Genomic DNA, 26,496 nt, shown 5'->3' on the forward strand with positions numbered 1-26,496 from the left:
GTCTCTTCCCATCATTGGAGGGCTATGATTCTTTTGATAAGCCACTGTACCTCTGCACTTTTTGATAATCTATAACACCAGGCAGTGAGCTGGGCATTGATAAGACATTCCACTGTGAACTCTGTATTGGCAAGGTGGGAGCTACGCTTGTAATAACCCCTAGCTAAGGCAGCATGTTCAGTGATTTTGTTGTATGTATCATAAAAGAGAATGATTTGAAGGTTACCTCTGTCATATCTATCAAATCACTCTCAATCTACTTCAATTATCACAGCAGTGCACAGCTGAGAGTTACTTTATCTTGCAGTGAAGAAAATGTGTGCAGAGGACCAATAGAAAAGAATAAGCATGACTTTCACAAATAACACATAGCAGAATAGAAAATTATAATTTCTGACTCACTTTATATTTAAAGAGAAGAGATGAGTTCTTAAGCAGTGCAAACAGATATTTTTCTATTATTAACTTCCCCTGCCCCCAAATTATCAAAAAACAGTGGTGGTCCAGTAGCCAAGAGTTTGTGCTCCTTCTGTGCACTTGCATATAAAATTGCCTTTTTTTTTTTCCTTAGGTGCTGATAAATGCAGAAGAAAGACATCATGTTTCTCTTCTTGCACCTTTCACCATTGCCTCTTATCAGAACTCCAGAGAATTCAAGATCTGGATAACTGTAAGACATGATGCAGAGTGGGAGCAAGAGACAATCTTCACTGTCAGGTGCAATTTCTCTTTTTGTAAAAATAAACTCATTAAGCTATAGAACTCTTTGCCATGTTACACTGCAGTTACTCAGTGTGGAATAACGGAGGCTGGGGAAAATCATAGAAAAGGGATGGAGGCTACTAAATGCATGGAAAAAGCCATAGTACAAATGGCTGAAGGTTGGAAATTATATTTTTGAGAATTATAATGTATGTTGGCTCTGTCCTTGTACTTTCCCCTAGTCATGCATATTGCTTACTCTGAAAGACAGGAGACTGAGAAAGGTGTAGGAGGAAAATTCTGAAGTTTTTGCCCTGCTTTCCTTACCCAAAATGTAAAAATCCTTTATTCTCACAGAGATGGTTCTCGGGAATTTACATTTGTGAGTGAGGAAACTGCCCTACCAGCAATGCTCCTCTGCTCAAAGGGGAATGTGTCAATTCTATTAATGGAGAAGTCTATTAACATATTTCCCAGCACATGGGTACCTGAGATGTTACTGTAGAAAGAGTTTTAGTGGCAATGAGACTTTGGTCTATATTGGTTTAGATTACCATATATCAAACTACAATGTGACAAATCTGTCTGTCAAACCCAGAGAGCTGGTTCCATCTCTGGCTCCAGTCCCTCCATCTCTAAGGAATTCCTTATGGGCCACCTGACTCCTGAAAAGATTCAGACTGAAGAGAAAAAAAAAAAAACGTTTAAGAATGCTTATTTAACCCCATTGTCTATAAAGGGATCTGTTTGCTCTGTATCAGTTATAATAGGAACCTTATATATAGGAGAGAGTAGTCCCTCCCAACTTTTTTCACAGCATTACATGAAGCCAAAGACATTGAACATGAACTTACTGTACATAGCAAACTATTTCATTTCTGTGCAAAGCATGTCAGACTTGTCAGACTTAATCTTCCATTGACATTCACCCTAGGATTCTTTCTTTTCATTGTACTGCTATATGTGCAACTAACTAGATTACTTGAGTCCTCCTGGCAAAAATAGATCATTCTGCTTCTGTATGTGCATGATTCACATAACTCAGCACAGGAACAAAGGATCTATGATTGCTGAGATGCAGAGGCACTTGTACATCCTGAGTCCTGGCAACTTGCTAAAATATATATTCTTTACCAGTCAGTACATTATTGCTACTATGGAGAAAAACAGGTGGAAATACTGTAAGAGGAATGAGAGAAGGCAGTTCTGTGGGAAATACGGTATATCCTACAATGGTAAATGGTCCTTCTGACATTTGTTTTTTAGGATAGCTCTGGCTTGAATATGTCTAGAGTATATTCCCAGTGTTTGTCACCAATCCCAGAGGACAGGGGTAGATTTATAGGGCAGAACAAGGTATACACGTTTTCTTTTTCTTTTCTATTTTTTAGAGCCATAGTTATCATATATTCAGGCTTCTGTCAGGATTAGAGTATTTGAGTCACTTTATTGCAAAATTATTCTATAATAGTTATGTATTTAAACATATAGAAACAAAATTAATACAACCATTATTGTTAAGAGAGGCTATTTCTTTCATCAGATCTACTGCATATGATATAATGCTGTACTACATGAAAAGATCTAAGTATTTCCTCTCTCTCCAAAGACAGTGTTCAGTCATACATAAATACATCTAAGCAGAATGTGAAATCAGGGTTGCCCTTTGGATGTTACCTACATTTTTATATTAATCTGCTTGATTTTTTTTCATTATTTGAAACTACAGCAAATATGAAAACTCTAAATCTTTTCTGTCCCCAAAGCTTTTAAACTAAAACAAAGGAAAAAAATACTAAAAGGAGCAGGATTTCTGTATATGGAAAGCTTTTAAAGCTGATTATATGTTTTTTTGTTGCAACAAGATTTAAAATGAAAAGGTCAGCAGTGTGTGTTGTTTCCCTAAATGAAAGAACTCTAATGGGTGTCAGTCTGATTTTACCAATTTCCTATAATATAGTGGTAAAGCAAAGGGAAGAAGCAAGGTTAATTCCAAATAGCACTATGCTGGATTTTGTTAATAAAAAGTAAAATTAGTTTGTGTTAGAGAAACCATGCCTTTTAAAAATATAGCTTTCTGTTAATTACAAATATATTCAAATTGTTCTCTAAAATAGAGCTGGATATAGAGCCCCAAATCTCACTAGGACCTGAAGATACCTTGGAAGTAAAGAAATTATCCGTCCTTTTCAGGTATAAAGAATTTCAATATTCAGTGCACCTGTGCTTCCTCTTCTCTCCTTTAGGCCTTTGAATCATGAAGGAACAAATAATAATATGTAGTATGGGAAGAATTAGAAATGTCAGTTCCCACTAATTCTAGATTACTATTAATTACTCTTTTCAGTCCCTATTACTGTTCTGTTTGGTTTCTGGAAGCTTTCATGAGCAAGAAATCTGGTTAATCACAAAACACATTTCATTACTTTTTCTGAAATCAGAGAATACTTCCCACAGCACATTTTTAGTGAACATTATGTGAATATTTGTATTGTGACAACATGCCAACTTTATTGTTCAGTTCACTCTACCATCATAAACAGTAGAATACACCAGTAACCTTAAAACCAAATACAGGTTATATAATACTTTTATATATGATATAGAAATAATAAAAAAAAAATCTTGCCATTATTGCCCAACAGATTTTTGTGTCAGGAATAGGATTCGTAATATGTCTGTCCTGACATGCATCCCAGTTTGCTACATGGTGCTCTATGCTATGACTTCTTTGTGCCCTCAAGTGGTTGTGTTTCAGTAATAGAAGAATTCCTTATGTGTACTGTAGTGATGCTTGTAAAATATTTTGAGTTTCTCTGAGATGGAAGCTGCTATGCCAGTATAAAGTCCAGAGTATTAATGTACAATTAAACTTCAGACCTGGATTTGCCAGAAGAATCTAAGACTAATCCTCCTTGATAAAGTCTCCATTAATCTTGTACTAACAGAGATACATATGCCCTCCAGTGTCTTGATTCATTAACGTGATTTCCATAATGACATACCTGGAATGAAAAAGTTCACCTTTCTACTCAGTAAATGAGTTGGAACAAATGTAGAGAACATTGACCTTACAGAGAGGCTTCTGGGTGATTAAATTGTTGAAACCATGTCAGTAAGTGCATTAGCCACTATAGAAACTTCCCTGTGGTGCTAATGAAGGAGAGAGGATAAAGATCTCTGTAAACCAATTGTCCATGTGTTTCCATCTGGCTAAAACAGAATGGAAAAATTAAAAGGAGTTTATTTAATCACAAGTCCTTACTTTTTTGCTCCACTCTGCTGCTGTGGAACAAAACTAAAAAACAGTGCTGAGCTTGTGAATCAAAAGGCTTTTCAGTCTCACACAAACACACAGATATACTTAATTCATCTTCTGCATTGATTTTTCAGAGACTTGATCAGTGGAAATTCCAAGGTGTTATGGTGAAGGGAACCATATGAAAGTTTGGCAGATAGATAGGACCGGTAGTTTTCAAGTCTTTGAGAACACTACCTTTCAATACATCTGTACCGCATATCTTCCTGTAGATCTAGTAAAGGACAGAGGACTTTTAGGGAGAGTTAAAGAACATAGAAAGCAGAACAGCTTTTCACTGGCACTTTTAATACATTATCCTTTCTAAGCTTAGCTTCCTGTTTGCAGATCTACAGTTCTCTGCATAATTCAGCGCCCAGCAAGAAATTCTGCATGCCTGTGCACAGAATATTAAATTACATCTAATACAAAAGGGAATCTATCCCAGTGCACCTGAAGACTGGGGTGTTTTCTGTGCTGTGCTGCTCTTTCTCAGCTTACAAGCCTGCGAAAATCATACAAAGACATGGCAATAGCAAATTCACAGGTTCAGTCTTTTAAAAGCTCACAATGGATATAACAAAACGTTCATGAAAGAGTGCTAACAGAGGTTTTCCAAAATCGATTTTTCTTATTCTCTCTGACCACATCTCAGTCAGAACGATACCCTTGTGACCTACAAAATGTCTGAGAGAATAAAAATGCAGCAGCAGCTGAGCAAAGAGCAGAACTTTCCAAGTCAGGAAAAAAGGCAAAAAAAAAAAGGCAGGAGAAACAGGACAAAGTGTCTAACTTAATCATATTCTACAATGTAACTTTGCTATGGTTGAAAAGTTTCAGTCTTCCTAATGTTAACATTTCTTTTCTGTGACATAACTTGCACCATGCCAAATAATTAATCTTCTAGAAAATATATTCTCATATGAGATGTACTTGCATGATATAATTCATATGGTCCAAGATTATTGGCTACTCCATGAAGAGCTGAACTAATGAAGTATTTTTTCTTATAAGTTGTGTCTTTTGTCTCTAACCTTTTCCAGCTGAGTTCTCTTTCTTGTCATCTATGATATCCCTTACAGGCAAGAGACAGCAATGCTATACCTAGTCTGGAACTATCTGTGTGCTGATCAGCCAGCCAGGATGCACTTGCTGACTCGCTAGAAAGCTGCTGCCAAATGGAGTGTATACAGGCAGAAATCTGTTTGTCTTTCTCTCAGCAGGACAGCAGTTTATGCCCTACCCTTCCCTCTAACTGCTGATTTTCACAATATTTGAGGGAACATTATTATCTTCAATCATTCTCTTTCATATATATCTGAATACAGACAGTAGGGTTCAAATATTATGAAGGGCAGGGGAAGAACAGGCAGATAGCTAGAGTGAGTTAAATGTGATTAATCACATTTGCTATGTTTGTAGTATCCAATTTGTTTCCTTTAGTAAAACCAGAAAAAAACCCTACAAAACAACCTATAACTATTTGTAGATGATAATAGTCTACAGAGCAACATAGAAAATGCAAGTGATAGATTTCTACTCTGATAAAGTATTTTTATCAGAAAAAAAAAGATTCATATTTATCCATTTACTGAAGTCATTCCTATTTGTAGATCTCCTTCTTGGCTGTCAGCAGAATGATTTCCTTTAATTTCTCAAGACTGCTCTATGGAGGAGACAATTACGCTGTAGATCTTGGATACAGATGTTTTAGAAGCAGTCTTAAAGGCCATCTGATTCCTTCAAAATCACACAATTGGCTGCATTAGATATAGCCTTCTTGTTGGAACAGGAAAAATCTGGGTTATTTTGTCCCAGATCAGTTACTGATCCAAATTACTGTAGAACTCCAGAGCAGTTATTCCAGTACAAGTGGACCACATGTCCTGAGTACCTTGTGTGTCATGGGGCAAGGGAGGAAAAGAGTGGTTGTGACTGTGGAAAAGGACAAGTCCTTGAATTGGCTTTCCTACTGATCTCCTTGTACACAGAAATACCTCTGCAAGAGATGCTAAGGTGATGTTAATTTGAACCTAATAGTTTTAGCATTCTGCACAGGTTAAGTGAAAGGAAATTCACCTCTGTGTTTTGATTCATCTCATTTTAATGGACTTTGCATTGCTGGGTAAATCCTGAAGTCTTTGTTTATGTTAAAAGACAATTAACTTTGTTTTTTATCTAATGGTATGTGCTGCCATTCACTAGTCATTGAAACAATGCTTTGCAGAAGAAACCTCATGGTGGTAAGTAAACCGGGTAAGTAAAGCTCTTGTGGCCTGAAGGAAAGTGAAATAAATAAATAAATAAATAAGATCAATACCTTCTGCATTTGGCCTTATAATGTCAGTGTCCTGCCAAGAGAGAAATTAATCATTATGGCCAAACTAGTACAAATCAGTTCTTCTAATGTTTTTGTCACCATTGACAAACGGTAATATCTAGGAGTGTGCATCTTAGTGTGACCATTCCTAGCTATAGGCTAAGAATTATCTTTTGCATAAGAACTTCACATGATTTCTGGTTCAGAGGATAACATAGACAAATCCCATAAAAATGCTGCTTCAAGCATAAGTGTCTGGTTTAGCAGTAAGCATTAGTGCAAATGAAAGCTGCAAATAGACATCTGGGAATAACAGCACATAAATCACATGCTGTGTAGTCGTCCTCCACATTGTGTGTCTGGCTGGTCCATGTCGGTTATGCTGTGCAACAGTCAAGAAGTCAAATACATATAGAAGCAAAAAAAGGCATTTTTATTGGCACCTATACACTTTTTTTCTATTACAATATCATGCACAAGTGAGGTGAAACAATTAATTGCATTCTCTCCCAGCTCCTGTAGACCTACAGCAATATGTTTCACATGAAATAGCCGAGATAGAATCAATACAGCTTATGTTTTGTATGTAAATGGTTGATGAAAATATATTGTTTATTTTAGCGGTAGTTTTGGAAGGGGAAAACTTTGTTTGGAAAAAACAGCTGTACTCACTGTGCCTCAGAACACTAGCTGCCTTAACCAGGTATAGGGCTTTAGGAGAGATCTGCTGAGAGCATGATAGCCCAGGAGCTGCAGAGTTCTAAGGCACTGGAAGGCCTCTCTCCAGTTTTAGGCAGTATGTTCTGTCTGTCTATGTTATGTCAGGAATCATTCCTTTGAAAGGCTTAATACTGGAAAGATTTAAAAAATATGTCTATCTGTGCTCCAGGGCTGCCAGCTGTATGTTGAGCCTTTCTAAGATTCACCCAATGAGGCTATGTAATTAAATGCCAACAAACTTGCCTGAGGGTAATAAAATCCAGTTGTTTTTCAAGTATGTTGTGTGATTGAAATGAACTATCTTTTCTTGTGTAGAAAGAGAATTGTGTGTTTGTGAAATCTAGTCAAGCTGATAGTCATTCCTAGTAAGTATGTGTGTTTATAGCTAAAGTATCTATTGCATTTGATAGCTGAAACAATAGAGGAGCCTACTGAAAACATAGGACTTCCCAGTACAAAGGCAACTTCAGAGCTTTTCGTAAATGGGAACACTGTGGTGACATTGCTTGGTAAAAGTGAATGTATCTGTCTCTGAGAGAAACAAGAGAAAAGGCAGAGAAGTAGAGAGAAAAGCATTTGAAGATACAGTGAGAACAAATATTGAGAATGTAGCTTTGTAAAAAGCTTAAAGAAAGATCTTTTGGGCTAAGTGCTAGCTAGAAGGAGTCTTGACCCCATGGGCAAAGAAGCTGTATCCCTTGCTCTTTGATTTCTGCTGCATTCAGGGGAACCAGACTTTCTGCATTCTTTGTAAATAAATAGGATGACACTGAAGAAATGTGTGACTAATATCAGCTTCACCTCCTACCTGAAATAGCCCTTGGACTAACCACTTAGGTCAAAAAAGGGTCTTTTCTACACTGCTTGAAATGTATTTCACAGAATCACAGAATCGTCTAGGTTGGAAAAGACCTGGAAGATCATCCAGTCCAACCATTTACCTAACATTGGCAGTTCCCAACTACACCATATCCCTAAGCGTTAAGTCGACCTGACTCTTAAACTCCAGGGATGGGGACTCCACCACCTCCCTGGTCAGCCCATTCCAACGCCTATTTGATTTCAGAAAGGTTTTCCTCACCGATCTCCTTACAAGTGATATGCAGTTCCTACATAGCAGAATTCTTTGGTATGTAATACATGCATGTCTGCATTAGAATATGGAGTTCTCAGAAGAGAAGAACTTGCAGTGGTTGTCTGAGCAGCATTAATTGCACTTAACAATAGGATCACCAGCTCATCTACTCTACAGCTAAGAATACACAAACGAAAAATTAATTTTAATGAAAAATATCGAACAATTTAATCTACAAGGTATCTGTAACTTGTAAAATTTGAAAAATATTGTATAGAAGCATTGTTCTGAAGAGAATGCCTTTAAGTAACAACTCATTTTGGCTTCACTGATCCTTATCCAAATCTTAATTGTTTTGCATTACATTCTAACATCTTTGTGTTGTACAGAAGTTTGTGATATTTCTATTTAATAACATCTAGTGATATAGATCGAATTCTTCAAAGTGTCAAATGCTTCTCTTGCAAAATTTGACTCAAAGAAAAAGATTTTTCAGAAAACTCGGACTTATGTGGAAGGAATGTCTGAAAACCATAAGATGTTCAGCAAATTGCTATGTGTTTGGTTTTGATCAATGTCTGATCACCTTTAATATGGCTAATATCTTAACTGTTGTCTTTTTTAACCTTACTATAATAGTATAACTGATACAATTCCAGAACATGCAAGCTTGGCAAAATAGGGCTGAATATGCCACCAGGCTGCTGTTAGTGACCTCACTGCAATCAGCTTCTGGAGTAAACAGATGCCATTCAAATGGAGAAGACCATCCCTCTCAAAAGCAAGGAACATTGAAGGGGGAAAGGCTTCTTGTGCTTCATGTGCGTACTCTGTACCTCTGCCCAGCCTTTTAAGAGTGTTTTATCTTGTCCCCAGGTGACTATAGACTGCCATGGTCTTCAAAATCTTTCAGAAAGAAGAGAAGAAGCATGAGGTTTCCAGTGCAATCCACCAAATTGAAGTACTATTAGTGGAGCTAGTGAAATTGTCTTTCTGCTTAGCTTACCTTGTTGTAGCCACAGGCAGGACTGAAGAGAGAATGAATTGTGCTCAACACTTAAGATGAAGCCACTAGGTAGAATTAAGCAATACTGTCTTAATATACTACCAATATTTAAAGAATATGAGACTGCATGACTAATGATGGTCCTTGGGGATGTGGCAATGATGCTGAAAATAGAAATTGGCTACTGGATATTCACACTGGTGCGTAGATCAATAGCCAAAGGTACTCTGTTTGATGTGGAGAGATTTTTTTCTTTGTTTTCCCAAAACAAAGATATCTTCAATATATTTTTTTTTTTTTTCTCTGTTTAAGTATTTTGGTCTTTCACAAGGAGATTCAGTCGTTGTTAGTAGGGAAAAAACCAACATGTAAAGGAAGATCACAGAAGGTATTTAGTCATCCCAGATATTATCAGCGAGTGTTCAGGTCAGTGTGGTTTGTGCAATTTAAAAAAGAACTCTAGCTGCCCAGGGCCAAAGTCTTGTAACAACCAGTACTTGACAGACTATTACTTCATGCCAAAGATATAATACAGGTATGGCTTACCCTGCTTCCAAGCAACAAAGTAAATAACAAAATTAACTTGGCCTCTTGAGCTTGAAGGTCCAGGATTCCATCCTTATGCACTTGTAGTCATGGAGCTATTCTTGCTCCCTTACAAATAAATGGAAAAAGCCAAGTTTTAAAGTGAGAGTATAATAGGTTCTAATATAAGAGATTATTGCTTTAGCATCAAAAACTTTCCTTTAATTTCTTCAGGCTTGATCAGGAATTAAATCAGCCTTTTGCATGTTTGAAATTTGTATTGTCTTTTATGATCTCCACATTATTGCCATATAAATAGAACTTTGAACAGAACTCAGTCCTACCGAGGGGGAAAAAGTCCATGCCCCAAACTCTCTTAATATTCTACAAGATCTTATTTCCTTTTTCCTTATCCTTATTCCCATAGAATCTATTTCTATTTTTGCTGAAGTGACAGAAGTTTTCTGTTGATTTTAATGCTCGTTGTATAATGCTACTTAATAGCTTACTGTTGTGAACTTTTTCACCTTGGTCACTGGTCAGTGCTCACTGTGTGGATTTGATGAGAGCGAGGCTGTCGCAAGCATAGCAAGGTGCTCTTTTAGATGTACTTGCATATAGTTGCAAGCACAGCATCTCATAAAACCTGCTCTAACTTGTGTTTAGGGACTTTTAGGCAGTGAAGAATATAATTTAATTCCCTTTGAGATTTCTTTAGGAGGAATTGGCAGCCCATCTTGCTTTGGGAAGATATTTGGCATGACAGTATATTGACTTTATAGACTTTCTTTCTCACTTCCAGTGAGACACATTTACCACTGAATGCTCAACATAATGACAATCCTTGAAGCACTAGAATGAGTTTCCCAAGAAAGATGTTTTCATTTTGCAATAAAGTCAAATTGTTTTCTGTAAAACATTTCAGTGAACATAAGCCAATTAACCCTTTTCCCTAAATGAAATATGTACACGGAATGAAACTGTTAAAGAGAAATACCAAAATATTTCTTATTTAACTTGACAATATGATAACACAATATACTGCTGTATCTCGATAACATATAAGGCAATAATCTGAACAGGTTATAAAAAAGTGTGCAAAATTGCATCTATCATGCTGAAAAGCTTTCTGTATAAAACACGTGTTTCCTAGGAATCATTGAAGCAAATCTCATTTAAATTGGCTTGAATTCCAGCACTCTGCCATTTAGAATCAGATTTAGTTAGCTAAAATGTACTCCATCTAAAAGACAGATTCATAAATGGGCAAAGGCACTTTTTCTGCATAGTGTCACTTTCAAAAACTAAGTTCAAAGGTAGATACCCCAAACTGCTACTTAACTCTATCTAGTTCTGCAGGTATTTAAATATTTACTAGGAAATCTTCCTGGACAGCAACATGTCTGCCTCTGGCTTTATTAGAAGTGCTGACCAGAAGAAATATTTTGGGAATTCTTGCTTTGTGTACCAATTATTCACGTTAGAATAATAGAATCCTAGAATATCTCAAGTTGGAAGGGACCCATAAGGATCATTGAGTCCAACTCCCTGCTCCTTGTGGGACTACCTAAAACTAAAGCATGTGACTGAGAGTGTTGTGAAGTAGCTCAAAGCTAGTGAACCAAGATTTGCTTTTCCTGGGTGAACTGCATGACTCCATAGCTAGAGTCATTATGAACAAGGTGGAACAGATTGCAAAAGACAGACCAAAAACCTTTACCCTGCTTTTCCACTGCCGCACAAAGCCTGATAGCTATGGAGTTCTCCTGGCAGGTGGGAATGTACTGTTAATATCTCGGAGGGGACAGTTACTGTCCGTCTGGCAACTCGGGGAATGTGGTAACACAAGCTTGAGTCTAACATGTCTAGTGGGTCTAATGTTCTGTCCGTGCAAACAGCCATGACCTATAGTAGCTTATACAACTGGATTATTTTAAACCTAATGACAATTTTTTGTTTCTGTTTCTCTATTGCTATTGGAAAACTGTTCCAGAAACAATCTCATGTGACAGGTAATACTTTCAATAATTTGTATTCTGAGTTTATTCCATGACCACTTCTTTTCATATTTTGTGAACTTTGCTCGTTAACTTAAACAGCTCTCTTATCTCTAATGTTTAACATTGTGATGGGTTTATACAGAACAAACATATCTCCTCTTGCCTTTCTTCTAAGAGATTCAGGAAGCCAAGCATTCCTTCAGTCTTCCCTGTAAAAAGGCTGTCCAAACTTCTGATCATACTGGTTACTTCCCTGTCTACTTGCTTCAGATAGAGAGTAATTGTTGAACATGAGGGACCGTAATTGTGATGGAGTAAAAGAAAATTTTGGAAGTACCTTACATAAAAGTCATGAGTACTTACCTACCAAAAATACTTCACATAATACCTAAGATGACTGCCTTTTCATGTGGGTACATTGTACTATTGATTATTAGTCGTGACAAATTTATCTCCCTTCTCTCATTTCCATCGCAGAGGTTCTCATGCATAATATAAATTCGTGTAATATAAGTAATGTAAGTTCCTGCATGTATAACCCTGTATGTTTGCATTACTTATTTTCACCTAGATTCTATTCCTGGAGTTCTCAGGGTGTGCCACTGCGATTCTTCTTTCTGGCCTTTTGTGGGACATACCTCAATCAAATTCCGGTAGTGCAATTTCAAATAATACAAGGTGAAGCCTGTTTTAAACTATGCTGGACCAAATTTGTCATTATCTTACTGCTTTGCTGAGTCACTGTAACTCCATGGAGTTCAACTGAACTATGGAAATTTAAGTTTGGAATAGCACATGAAGTAGACCTTGCAATGTCCACCTCCCTAATTGCAAGTTTTGCTTATTTTCTCTTAAAAGGCAAATTTTTCATGAAGTCAAAGGGTGTACATTTATTATTTGAACAAGTAGAAACTAACATACTGAAATAATGAGATTCTTCATTTTTACGCACCAGATTTAATTGAGCTAGTGCCCAGGCCTCAGAGGAAAATGAGAAAACAAGTGCAATGCAGAGATTCCATTTAAATCAGCAGAATCTAGGCATCTGAGACCCAGCCCAAAACTAAATAACATGGAAACATGGTGTAAATTGTTTTTCTTTACTTAAGGTAGGATACTGGGGGGAGAGAAGGATATTGTAATAGCTGCCACTTTTGTATGCAAAACCGATTTTCAGAGTGACAGCATTCTTTTAAGAAATATACTTGAAGTTTGTAGCAGTGTCCCATGAGAGCAGACAACTAATCCTCAGCATTCTACAATAAAATAGAATCTTCCTTTCCTTTTAGAATAAAGCTTTTAAATGATTTGAAGGTGTGCTGACAATTCAGAGGAAGTAGAGTCCTCGTCCCTTTTTATATTCAGTTTTAATATAAAGCTTTTAAATAACTTGAAGGTGACAATTCAGATGAAGAGCTAGGCTCAGAAACATCAATTTTGTGTGAGATTCCCAAGCAGCAGAGAAGATGCCTCTGGAAATATTCAGCTGTTTGGATAAAATACAGGAAGGAGAGCCCCAACTCCAGGAGCGCTGAATACTAGTACCTGCTGTGCAGCTGGCAGCAGGAAGAAATAAGGCCACAGTTTCAATCACTTCATGTTAGACAGAGTTCGGTAGAGGAACTAGGGCTTCACTAGTCAAGGAAATGCAGGTATTCTCTGTGGGGAAGGTCAAAACAAAGCTAGGAGTGTAAGGAAGGGGAACAGAGACACTATAACAGAAATCACTGTAAAATAATCACTCAAATATACAGAAATAGAATCAGTTTTAGAAAGATGATTGTTTAGTGTAAGTTCCTCAGAAATTTCCGTTTCTAAATTTCTCAGGAAAAAAAAAGTAATATATAGCCAATTAAAATCTACTTTGAGTTAATATAATTTTACATATCTGTTCCTACATCCTCTAAAATGAATGAGTCTGTAAATATTAGATTCTCATATTATTGACAGGAACTGTCAAGGACTCTAAGAAAGGAGTTCAGCAGTAAATATGACTTGAAAATAGTAAGTTGAACTGATTGCATCAGAGATACCTTTCAGATCACAGAATACATAAGTAAACTTTGAAAACTTACTCATCATATCACCTGTCTGTGTAAAAATATTTTCTGTCCAAAGAAGAGAACTGTTTCTTTCCTAGATATCAGAGGTGAAACCCTGGCCCCACCAACACCAGTGACAAAATACTCCTTGGCTTCAAAGCAACAGAAATATTGTATGTGTCATCCTGATCAACAAGATTTTAGAATCAAAACCATGAAAGACTGAGATTTGATCTAACATCTTTTATTCTATTATTACAAGACAAAACCAAGAATTCTGCCTGACATGGACATTGGACAGACAGTGGCACTATCTAATTTCTGACATCCCTGTATAGCAGAGACTTGGTTACTTCAGTATGCTCTGCACAAGAGGAACTGATAGCACTGCCTGGACCACAGTCCAGCATACATCCTGCAATAGAGCTTAAGTTTCTGAGGGTTCTTACCGAGTAGGTAAAATAATCAGTGAGACTATCTAATGCCTTCTAAACCTTAGAGCTGCCCCTGGAAAGGGTGGTATTCTGAAATCAACAGTAATAAAAAAAGTGAGGGAACATAAGTCAAAATGTATCAGGTAATATAAGCTATTGTTTTTAAAAAAACAATAGCTGCTGGATGATAGATACTCTGGGTTTTTCCTATTACAAAAACTTTTTAGAAGATCATAAGTGAAATTAACTATTTTCAGAAGCAAAAAAAAAAAAAAAAAAAATCTTTTTTCTGTTACAAGTGGTTGGAACTCTTTAACATTGGCTGTGTATAAATCCTTTGAATCTGCACAAAATAATATTGAAACATTCTTAATTCTGACATCTAAGATTAGGTGTCAACCTAAGACTTTAAGTTTCTCAGGTTACTCTTCTTTCTTCATATGCATCTATAAATTTAATAATTCAGGCCTGATTTCATAACCTACAGAACTTTATAGACTCCAGAATATAAGTACTGCTGTACTAGATTGAACTGAAGATTCATCTAGACCAGCACTCTGCCACTGATGGTGGCCAATATTGGATACACAGAGAAAAAGTTTAGAGATCTAAGGAAGACAAAATCTTTCCCAGGTCTTCTCTTCCAGCATATACCAAACAAACAGAATTTTTAAAGTCAGTATAGGACCAAAAGCACCATGTTTACTAGCCACTGATGGCCCTGTCTCCTGTGAATTTCACCAGTCCTGTCCAGAAATCACTTTTACTTTCAGATTTCCAGCACTAAGTGGCCCTGTCCCACAATTTAATAATGTTGTCATAATAATCATTGTAATAAGTGCCTGTAATTAATAGTTATGGTGTATTGTTATATATATAACTAATTGGTGTATATATAGTGTTGTTATTTCTAATTGTTATAATTACTATCTATAAACTGCCATAGTAATTTCCTATTCACCCTCTTCATATTTTTCATGATTCAATGATCAGAGTAATATTTACTGTTGTAACTATTTATTCTTTACAAAACAGTTTTCCAAAACATCATAAATCATCTTTTCTTCAGGGACTCTTTTCCAAGCTGAAAAATCTTTGTTTGTTTGTTCTCTTCTCATACAGAAGGGTTCCAAACCCCTGTCAATTCATGGTAGCCTTTTCCCACATATGTTTTCTGCTATGGCATGGCAGAAACTGTGTATGTTGTTCAAGGAGTGGGCACACTCTGTATTTACATGGTGGCACTGGTTTTGTTCTTTTTTTCTCTCTTACTGCATGTACTTTTTTTTAACCTTTTTGACTATTGCTAACTAGAGTGGTTATATTTTCAGAAAAAATATTCACAATGACTCCAAAATCCCTTTCTTGAGTGGTAACTCATTCAGAGACCATTATGTTTTGGGCACATTTTGGATTTTCTCCCCATGTACAATTCTTCTCATTTATTGTCAAACAATTTTATCTGCCATATTCCATCCATTCATTCAGTATATTCAGATCTGATTCTCTGCAGTTTGAAATTTAACTGTTATGATAATTTTCTGTAATCTGAAGACTTTGCTACCTCATTACTCATCCTTTTTTTCCATACCCTTTATTTCATATTCATGTTGAACAGCATGCAACCCAGCATAGATCAGTGTGCACTCTGTTGGTAACCTCCTTCAAAAATGTAGTTAATTCTGCTTACTAATAAACTGCAATGAGCACAGGTCACCCATGGCTTCTAATAATTAGGCTGCTAGGCAAAAGTAGGATATGATCTTCTTTACTTTGGTGAATCTGGTCCTTTACCTAGCTTGCTTTTTAGAAGTAGAAGAAAATCAAACACTAAATTTGATTTCAGATCAGACATTCCATATCTAACTGTTTTTCTAATTTTATAAGGAAAAAAAGAATTAAAAATATCTAGTTTGATTATTGTCCTGGTTTTGGCTAGGATAAATAAAGTTAACTTTCCTTGGGCTGAGAGGGAGCACAGCTGAGGGCTGGGTTCTGATCAATCACTAGAGCATTCCATAGCATGTGACATCAAAGCTCAGTACACAGGTGGGCACGTGCTGTCTCTCACACTGTTGTTTTGGTTTTGGTTTCCAGATCGGCTGGGCAGGTTTCTCTGGTGCGATCAAGATCGCTGCTGGGGACGGGCTCTGTACCAGTTGCCATTTGGTTAACCACTACTGCATTTTACCCATTTTGGACTACTGTTATTACTGTTAGTTTTGCTAGTAATTTTTTTTAGTTTAACCTACAAATTTCTTCTTTTGTCTCTCCCCTATTTCACTGGGGTTGGGAGTAAAAAACTGGCCACTTGGCAATTATCCATATGGAATCCTTTGGTTTGTGCTGCCAAACCCAGGAAGTTGTTTATCACCTATCCCTAATCTTAAAAAACATATATTTTTTTTTTTAAACAGGAATTTCTTGACAGAAATTTCTCTTAGGTATGTCACCCAGAACAAATGGCTTAATCCATTCTACAGCAACATCTCCTATCAGTGGTTGTCGCAGATGAAAGTATTGACATGATGATGATTTAGCAATAAATCTAGATTTATTAATAACTAACAGAAATTTATCAATATAAAATAATTCAGAAAGAAAAGCGACTTATTCAGATTCTAAAATGACAAGATTCACTCTAACTTACTTAACAGTACCTTAATTTATACACATATACATGCACATAAACAAAACGGATGTATACATACAGAAACAAAGGTGTTTGGATTCAGTAAAATGAACACAAAAGGGACAAACACATACAGGAACAAGGGTACGTACCCCCACGCACACACCAATAAACAGAGAAAGAACAGGTGAAATAGAAGCTAGCTCAAAGAAAATATCCCTCTCGAGTTTAGAGCAAATACTCCCAATGCCTTGGCATTCCGAAACGGGTGATAATTGAGACTCGAGCGGGGGGACTTCACCCTGGCCTTCCGTCTGGAGCAGACGGCACCTTAAGGGTTTTGGTACCCGAGAGGCATCCCAGCTCAGGGGAGATGCTCATCACAGCCCCGCATTGATCCAGGAGAGCTCAAAGGGTCTTTCTGGTGGTCGCAGTTTATAGGGTCCAAGATAATTGACTTTTGTCAGATACCTTCTGGTGCCTTCCAGCAGTTGCAACGTGCAACCCTTTTATTGTTCCATCTGACCACATGCCAGGCACAGGTGTGCCATGCCATCAGGAGATGATGGGCCATTAGAACTCTTTCCCAGGGATCAGGAGGAGCAGGAGTCAGGCTCGTTAAGGGGATGCCTTAACATTAGCAATCTTTATCTCCACAGATTAGTGTATATCTCGGGGGAGATGTGGGTGGAATCACACCTGGCACGGAGCAGCCCAACAAGGAGGGGTGGGGAGGGGTAAGAATTGCACCACCACGGTGGTAGATGGAAAGTCAGTTAGTGCCATAAAAAGTTCTCTCTGCCTGTCCTTAATAGCCACAGGAGTTAGGGAAGAGCTACTCAGAAAAAAAAAACTGGACCACATTTTCTCTGATGTTCTTTCCCTCTTAACTGCGGTTTGGAGAATCAGGAAACAAATTCTGTTTGACTTAAAATTTTCAGTACTCTGGGCCCATAAACACATCAGAAAAAGTAAAGATGATGTGATTTCTAGGCGATCCAGTGAGGTTCATCTGGAAATATAATACTGGAAAGAAAGTAAGATTTCATAATGAAGCTTCATATATTGGCAAAGTATTTGCATTGAAATATTCCTTTTTTTCAAACCTGAAGCTCTAGCTTGTCCAGAAATTGTCAGGTTTAGAGGAATAGAAGTCCTAAGTTTTAGAAAGAATGTGACACGTTTCTTCCTGAAGCACTTCAGTGGAGATGTAAAACTGTCCTATGGGCTTTAAAGATGTATCCACAGACCTCTTCCCTAAATAGTGCTCTGTTTTAGATAAGTTTGAAAAATATGTATGTGCAATTTTATTAATTCTAGTTTTGTTTTTTTCTTTCTGCATTGTAATAAACACAAACTTTACTCATTTGTTTGAAAATCAATATCATATATAGAGCAAATTGCTTTTATGTCTTACTTTACGGTGTTATGGCTCCCACAGTATTATTGCAGCAAATGCAGAAATGTTAGCAGTGTTTAAATCAAAAGTGAGCATTGTAAATTGTTTATAGACAGCAAGCTCAGCAAACAAAAGTAGCATTATGGAAAAGAAAAACACATTGATAAAGTACTTTTTCATCTAATTCTCTGCAGTTTGTTCAAAATTAGATTTAAAGACGCTGGCTAATAGGTGGACAATACTTTTTACAATACATGATTTTAAATAATGTGTATTCTGCTTTTCTTATATTAAAGCTGTTATCTGTCAGTACATCTAGAAACAGTGATGATGCCCAATTCTCATTAGAAATAATAATGCCAATCTATTCAAGATTATTCCTTGCACTTCTGTGGTATGTATTGTTTTCTGTTGTTCTGTGTCAGTGACCACAGAATGCTTTCCAGGCTTACCAAGAGTAACGGCTAGGAGAGCCTAGCTCTGTAAATGTGACATATTAAATGTATTTATATTACATTCCTCCAACAAGTCACATGGAATTTGATTAGGTTGCGAGTAAAGGGTAGCCCATAGATTTAATGCTTCAGCAGCATACAGTATTTAGTGGACACAGGCCATCACTGATTCTTACTTGCAGTGAGAGGGATGGGAGGAAATGAAGGAAGGTGACCTTTTTCTGTGTATTGGTGGCACTTCTTATTCCATGCGTTTGCTCCCCATGACACGTGGACTCAGACACCCCTTAAGAGCTGCTTTCTTCTGCGTGCTGAGATCTGTCTAGAAAAACAGTATGAAGGTTTTCCTTTCAGAGCAGTATCCATCGAGGACATATGCTTTAGGCCTTGATTATCAAGTAGAAAATTCCATGTTCTCCTTAACTGGACTAACACTTTTCGTCTCCCATTAACACTGCTCAGCACAGCAAATGCACAGTGGGCTTTAATCTTCCCCTCCTCTGTCTGAAGCCCAGCTGGATCCAGTCTGGCACAGGGTTTAAAATAACTGTTTGCTACAATGACAATAAGGTGTGCTGCAGAGCAGGGCAATTTTTTAGCTGTGTGTGAATACAGAACATAATTTGATCTTTAACTGCAGCCCAGCTGAAGTGAGGACAGTGCTGCTCCTGCTGCACTTGTGGCTGACAAAACTAAGGAGTAGATAGGATTATAGAGCTTCAGAGCTCCATTCAACCATTTGGCACGATTAGATCTGCACTACCTTGTGAATGGCACATGTTCCCATAAAGTTAAGGCCTTCTGCAGAATTCATCAGAAGTACTGCCGGTATTCAGACTTTTACAGAACCTGTTATTTATTTTTACGCGGCTTGTAAAATAAAGTCTAACTGCAGTTTTGAGCATTAGTAAAAAACATTAGGATTCACAAAGCATTATTATAATGGAGTTAAAAGTTCAGCTATCACGGACTCCTAGAGTTATCTTTTAAAAATAGTAATTATTTAATGTTATGTTCATTTATTTTAGAATAGCTAAATGAATAACAGAAGCCATCTCATTCAACTATATTATCATCATAATTCTGTTCACTTTAAAGGGACTACGTCTGTGCTTAACGTTAAGCATGTTTAAGCCCTTTGTTCTGCTGTGGGTGATATTTCAAGAAAAATATCAGCTTCTGTGCATAAAATAATTGTTAAGATATCATATAATGTATAATCTACTCCAACCAATTAGCAAATAAAAAAATAAGGTATATCATTAGACTATGTGTTTCTTGCTACAAGAAATTTTTTAAAAAAATATGTTCAATTATCTGCTTATATCATTTTATATTCCCAGACAAAACTTTGTCAAGGAGATTATTATGGACATTGACAAACTTCTTGCTTTGCAACTTGACACAGATATTTCTGCAATGACATCGACAACATGTAGTTGAAGTAAAACACCTGTGTGTATCAGGAAGTCCAGTTATTCCCTTAAGAAATCATTTCTTATTCTTCATATGAATAAGGTAGAATTGTAAGATTTTTTTTTTTTTGGTCTTGGTATTACAGAAAAAATGATAGAAATTTTGATCAATGGACAAAAAAGAAATGGACAGCTCAGGAGAGTGAGAAGGTTGCCAAGAACAGAGAATAGGGAGAAGCAGATGGTGAGAGAGCATAAATTTTGTAGCTTAGCAGTGACAGCGTTCAGTTTGAAGTGAGGCATAGCCAAATTAGATCTTAAAGATCACGTTAGGTTTAGTGAGATGCCATTCTGAATAATTCATTAAGTAATTGGTACCGGCATTTTGGTAAGTAATTAATGGTGAATTTCATATAGAATGGCTTAAGTATTAGGATTTTATTCTTACAGATAAGATGGCATAGTTATGAAATGTTATCTCTACTATTATTTCCTCTGAATTGGAGGATGTGTGTTATAGAAAATGGGGGCAGGGTAGTACTCCATTTTATATTTCTTGTTCTTATATAATTCAGTTAAGGACTGAAAAAGTTGTCTGAGAAGTTACTGGACTGGGATGATGGCTTGTTGAAGACAACTGTACTGCAGTAGTGTAACTTGTACTGATCTGCTTCTCCTTGAAAAATAAGAATTATTCTTATTGAAAATAACCAATTTTCAGTTATGCTGAGTAGTTTCAAGGTGAGTATGAATTGATAAGTAAAGTCCTTCCTATTTAGAACTGTAAACCTAACTTTTCAATGCAATACTCCTTACAGCAAAAATACTTTTGATTGCATGATCTGGAATATGAGAAGAGTGTAGTATCACTTGTATTAAGTGGTGAGAAGTTGAGAGGGAAATAGTTATATAAACAGTTGTGTTTTTCAAGGTCCTAATCTGCCAAAACTTGTACATAAATAATAAGCATTAAGCAATTCTTTTATCTGCATCCAGTGCAGCCCTTCAAACTACGCACGAGCCTGTGATGTGAATGAAACATAAACATGCATTCAAAATAAATATTTATGAAGTTTTGAATATTCAGTATTAATACTGAATCTCAGTATTAATCTCAGATTGAAAACAGATTCAGACCATAAATATGAATTTTGTCACTCAATTCCTCCTCCTCCCTCCATAAAGAGGGAAAAAAAAAAAAAAGAAAGAAGACATTCACTTTTCTCTCATTCACATTTACTCTTAGAGCCTTAAACATCCCCTTTGTTCACAGACCCTCTGAAACTCTATTCCCAAAGACGTTATCAGACTGGAAACACTGAATCAGTTTATAGTATCAAAGAGCTCTAGTCCTTCCTGAAATGGCAGCTCTTCTGTTTTCATGGCAAGATATGGGAAACAGGGGCAAAAGGCAGTCAAAACTTGCGGACCTGATGGCTGGCTCCTTACATCTATTTTTAGGTTGCAGCTGAGGTTACTCCATACTCAGCAGATTCTGGAAAGCCAATACTTTTGTGTCAATCTAGTCAGTAGTTATATAGGTTGCTAGCTTTAGCAAGAGATAAAATTTGTGGGTTATATTTTTCTTTCCTGTTGAGGCCTAAAAATAATTTCCAACTTTGATAATCCTTTTCTTTGCAGCACTTATTCTAGCATTTAATTGAACTGTGGACTTTTTCAACCTCAGGCACCTCCTTCCTGAATTTCACAAATTGCTATTATTAGCCCAGCTACCTTTCCTTATTTCCTGCAATACATTTTCCCAAATAGCCTTATCTCTCTCTTACGTGATCATTTCAAAATAATCTGATGTGCCTTGAGTCAAATACAATGCGATATGTTCCTTCAGTGAAACAAGACATTCAGGCTATTTGCAAGACTCTCAGGCTCCCAGGATTTCTTTTTTTTTTTTCTTCCCACTTGAGATGTACTACCTGCAAGAAAGATGAAACCTGTTGACATAACATTCCAGAGCAAGATTCTCCATGAAATGAAGTTAGCAGTTCCTTTTTCCTCTATGTCCCAAATATTTCTTCATGAATTTATAATGTCATTGTAGCTCCTTTTTAAATCAGAAAGAGACTGGGGAAATAAGGAGGTGAGATTATTCTATAATAAATCCTGTGATATTCTATTTTCTCTCTCCCCATAACACTACACCTACTACAGTCCTGTCATTAAAGGAGAAGACTTGATGTCCCTTCAGTATGCTAGGTCTGGTGGCTAACAGTCTCCACTGGGACCCTTTCTGGAGCAGCTCCACTAACATGTGTCTGATCTTTATTTGTAGAACATGGAGATTTTAAGTCCTGGTTGACTGAATAGGACATGTTTTGGGAGAAAAAAAGTGCATTCTTTCCTTTCTATGTCAGTGTTTCAGATCTGTGATATCACAAGTTTAATCCCTCATCCTTCAAACATGGATAAAAACCCTCAAGGTAATGACCATAACCTGATGTTGAGTTGATGAATTTACAACATCTAATATGAATGCCATAATAAAAGAGACTTTGTTAGTGCTGAGACAGACTGACCCATTAAAATCTCCAAGATTAAAAGTATGTGTCCTCAGACATACTAAAACTAAATAATTAAGTCCTTTGTGTCATGATTTGATTTTTAGATTTAAAGAGATCTCTTCTAAAAAGAACCCCATTTTACTTAGGCTGGTACTAATGATGACAATCTTCTGAAAGAATTCATCAGTGTAGTCGGAGTTTCTATAATAACTCTTACCTTTTATCCTTTGCTATCTATTCCATTTTAGAAGTTAAGAAAGATAACTTTGCTTGTTTCAAAGCTAAGTTTTTTCCTTGGTCAGACTGTTTTTCTTCTGTTTTTTATCAAAGTTGTAATAGGTGGTATTATTTTTCAGTCCTTTATGTTTCCTGCTGAGGGAAAATAACTCTCCTGAGTAACAAGTAAACTACATGTATTATAATATTAAAACCAGCAGATTTCAGTCTTTAATTATGTTTCATCAAGTGTATCTTTATCTACAAACTGTTTAAAAATTGTATTGCACAAAACAAGTTGTTTGTTCTAGTATTCTTGTTACACTATTGAATTCAACCTGTCTCATGGTTTATGCGTATTCTGTTTTCTGTCTGGAAAAGAGTTCATTCTTGTCTTTTCTACCTACATGCTATAATAAATCATGTAAGAGCTTCAAGCATTTCTCTTCTGAAAGGCAAAAAAGTTTTTCTGAAAAAAAACAAACCAGCAAAGAGAAAGAATTAAATTATTTTTTATTACTTGTACATGTTTTAAAACCAATTTATTTCAAAATCTGAATGTTGCTAAATAACAAGAAGTGCAACTACATGCTATATTAAGGATTTCAGTAGTTCATTAAAATGATTTAAACTTTTCTTGGGTAAAAGTTAAAAGAACTAGCAAAATATCAGAGCTGGGAATAACTCCCAGACTACTGCTGTGCCAGTTGCTGCACTTGCTACAACGGACCTAAGTGGGTTATTCTTAAGCCTCCACCATGAAAGTATATTTAGCATTTTTAAAATACTTTTCTTTGGTTGTGAGGCAGTTTTGTAAGAAGTGCTATGGAAATCTAAGGCACAGAAAAATCTTTTAAATCATCAGTGCTTGAATGTAAGTAATGCAAGCAGGCTTTAAATTGTCTCACAGACAAATGATACTTCCTGCTGAGCTGACCCATTCTATGACACTATTTAAGTGGATTTTTTTCCCATTTGTGATCTCTTATTTGTTCTATTACACTTCAAAGCTATGTTCTATAATTTCAGACAGCTCCAGAAACTTTAATCTTCAGGACTTTGTATGCTTTACTTAATTAAGTGATGTACAGGTTTTAAGATCTGGAGTTTGGACATAAAGGATTATGTTAAGTGACATAGAGCTGATCTGATCCGAGGCGCCATATGATGCAGTTATACTTATTTTAATCTCAGTTAAACAATGATCTGTCCCTTAGTACCAAATGGAGATGACTTTTTCCTAATTCTATTCACATACAGGGAATTATTTCTTGTTATGAAGCAGCAATTTTACGGTAATTTATCTGAACTGTATGTAGTCTGAATATATAAAAAACATACTCTGTATACACAATACATTATCTATTCATATATATGAATATATACTCTGACTATAAAAAGAATACTACCATCATGGAGAAAGAAAAAAAAATCTTTCAAAAAGATGTGTTTTTTATCTTTCAAACAAAACCAGAAGCATGCTTGTTTGAGGAAAAGCCATCATAAAACCATGATGTATGGGGAAAGAATCATATGTTTTAAATATATTTCTAATCCATTTCAGATGCCAAGATCATACAGATCCCCTTTTCAAGAGCTGCCTTCACAGAAGGCATATCACCTTTTAAAGTGTAGCCTTCACAGAAACTTATATATAGGTAGAAGCTAATGCGATGTAGTATATTTAATACTGAGTGATTTATAAATACTGTATGATAAACATAAATGCCTTGTAGAGAATTTGTATCTTCATCTCTTTATTGCATATCCACATTGGCAGTCTTTTTAAGTAAGTAAGAACACCAGCATTTCACCTTAGCAATAACTTTCAGAATCTATCTGCCTGAATCTGTTGATATGAAACGTAGCAAATATTAACAGTGAAGGGAAAGAAAAGGTAATATCTACCACAGTCTGCGGTACAATTGTGTAGTCTCAATTTGTATGTCATCACTGAAGTGATTCCTCTGATATTTGGCCCTAAAATGTTAACCTTAAGGGTTACGTGTGTGTGTTAGACAAGCTTGTGAGCGTACTCAAAAGATGTTTTTCAGAATCTCTCTTTGTGGTTCAGAACATCATTTTAAAGCAAGAGTGCTAATGCTATCTAAAAATAGAAATTCTTATCCAGTGTAATACTAAAATCTGTTGACACTAATTTATATCCTGAATTTGGTTGAAATGTAAAGAAAATGCTGAATTAAGAAAAATTGTGACTAGGAGATGTTAAAATATAGCTATGCACTTAGTTGCAACATACAAATGAAGACTATTTTTATTTCAGCATTAAGGTGATTTATTTTCACTTGTCAGAAATTGTCAGAACAACATATTCAGCTGGCTTTGATGTAAAACTGAATCTCTCTACACTGTCTCGTAGGAATTGTGGATCAAGTGGCTCACTGTGTGGGCTAGCCTCCTCAGCTGGATCATCTGTATGTCTTCACTGAATAAAAATTGTTCACCCGGGATATAACATGCATCACAAAGGCTTGACATAAACTTGCTTCCCTAAATGGGACCTCACTTGTATAATCTGGCAGAAGAGATGCCTCCTTTCTGATTCTGATCATGCTTATCAAGAACAGCTGCATTTTAGGATATTCAGACAAGCTCCATATATTGGTAACTTTAAAGAATAATAATAATAAAAAAGAAATACAAGGTTAGTCCTTCAGAGTAATATGAAGGTTGGTGGTTTTTTAAGGATTGCAGATTGGTTCATACAATAGTTTTAGGCACTTTGAAATTTCAGTGTGTGCATCTAGTTCCGTCTGCATACAACCCTGAATTAGTTACATGGGCCAAATTTCAACTTGGCCACTAAATAATTACTTGCCTACCTCTGTAAGGTTCACCAGTTAGCTAAGAAGGTCTTCAGAATTTTGAGTTGTAGAAGTAATTTGGAAGCATAACTTATTTTCTCTCTTTCTTCATAATTTCATCTTTCAGATGGAGCTAGTAATGACTGCCAGTTGCAGAGGGTTATTGGAAAGATTAGTTAATACAGTGTTTGGAACATATAATAAATTGATTTGCTAGGCTTTTTTTAGGCGGCAGATGAAATGATCAGGTACATTCATTTAAGATGCCTTACTGGAGATTACAAAGTGAAATTTATATGCTGACATTTATATAGGGAAAAAGTACAGAAAGCTATTTATTCACCTCTTGTAATGGAAACTAATGGAAGACAGAAGAATGGTTGGGCTGAGGAGACAATTGTCAGCTGGTTATGGAAGGTGAATGAAAGTTAAAAAGAATCAGCCAGAAAATATACATTAGATGTTAAAATCAATCCAGCATCTGTGCCTGTTGCCACTGGAACAGGCTCTGGGAGAAGTTGCTGACCAGCCACTGGCAACTGTAACTACTGCAGCCTTTACTGGAGGAGCACTGCCTGACAGATCAGCTTGGATCAAGAGGTTAAAAGGGATTCAATTTGTTACCAAGTTGTTGAAAAGTCAAGTTCGACAACATTGTGTGCCTGTGTGAGTATATATAGAACAGGACAGGAGCACTTTCTTTCAGTATATAGTGAAAGGCAAATGATTAATGATTTAGGATTCTTTTCACACTGCAGTAAAAATTAATTAAAGATGTGCTGCCTTTAGGCATTTCTACTCGTACAATGATAAATATGGAAATGTGCTGCATTTTGCAGAATAAAGACCATTGTCTTTACAACACACAGAAATGAATTGTATCCACATCAAGTTTTATGTAAACACTCTGAAA

At 36.2% G+C, this 26,496-nt stretch overlaps 1 long non-coding RNA gene across 1 annotated transcript; it reads left to right on the forward strand.

Moving 5' to 3' along the window:
• Nucleotides 1–575: 575 nt before the first annotated feature.
• On the forward strand, nucleotides 576–20,758 carry LOC113479278. Its single transcript, XR_003398217.1, has 3 exons — nucleotides 576–717; nucleotides 1,969–2,058; nucleotides 20,599–20,758. It is a non-coding gene; the product is annotated as an uncharacterized LOC113479278 (long non-coding RNA).
• Nucleotides 20,759–26,496: the final 5,738 nt, after the last annotated feature.

Source organism: Athene cunicularia, assembly GCF_003259725.1.
Source record: "Athene cunicularia isolate RWA chromosome 4 unlocalized genomic scaffold, athCun1 chr4_part1, whole genome shotgun sequence".
In the NCBI taxonomy this organism is placed as follows: Eukaryota; Metazoa; Chordata; class Aves; order Strigiformes; family Strigidae; genus Athene; species Athene cunicularia.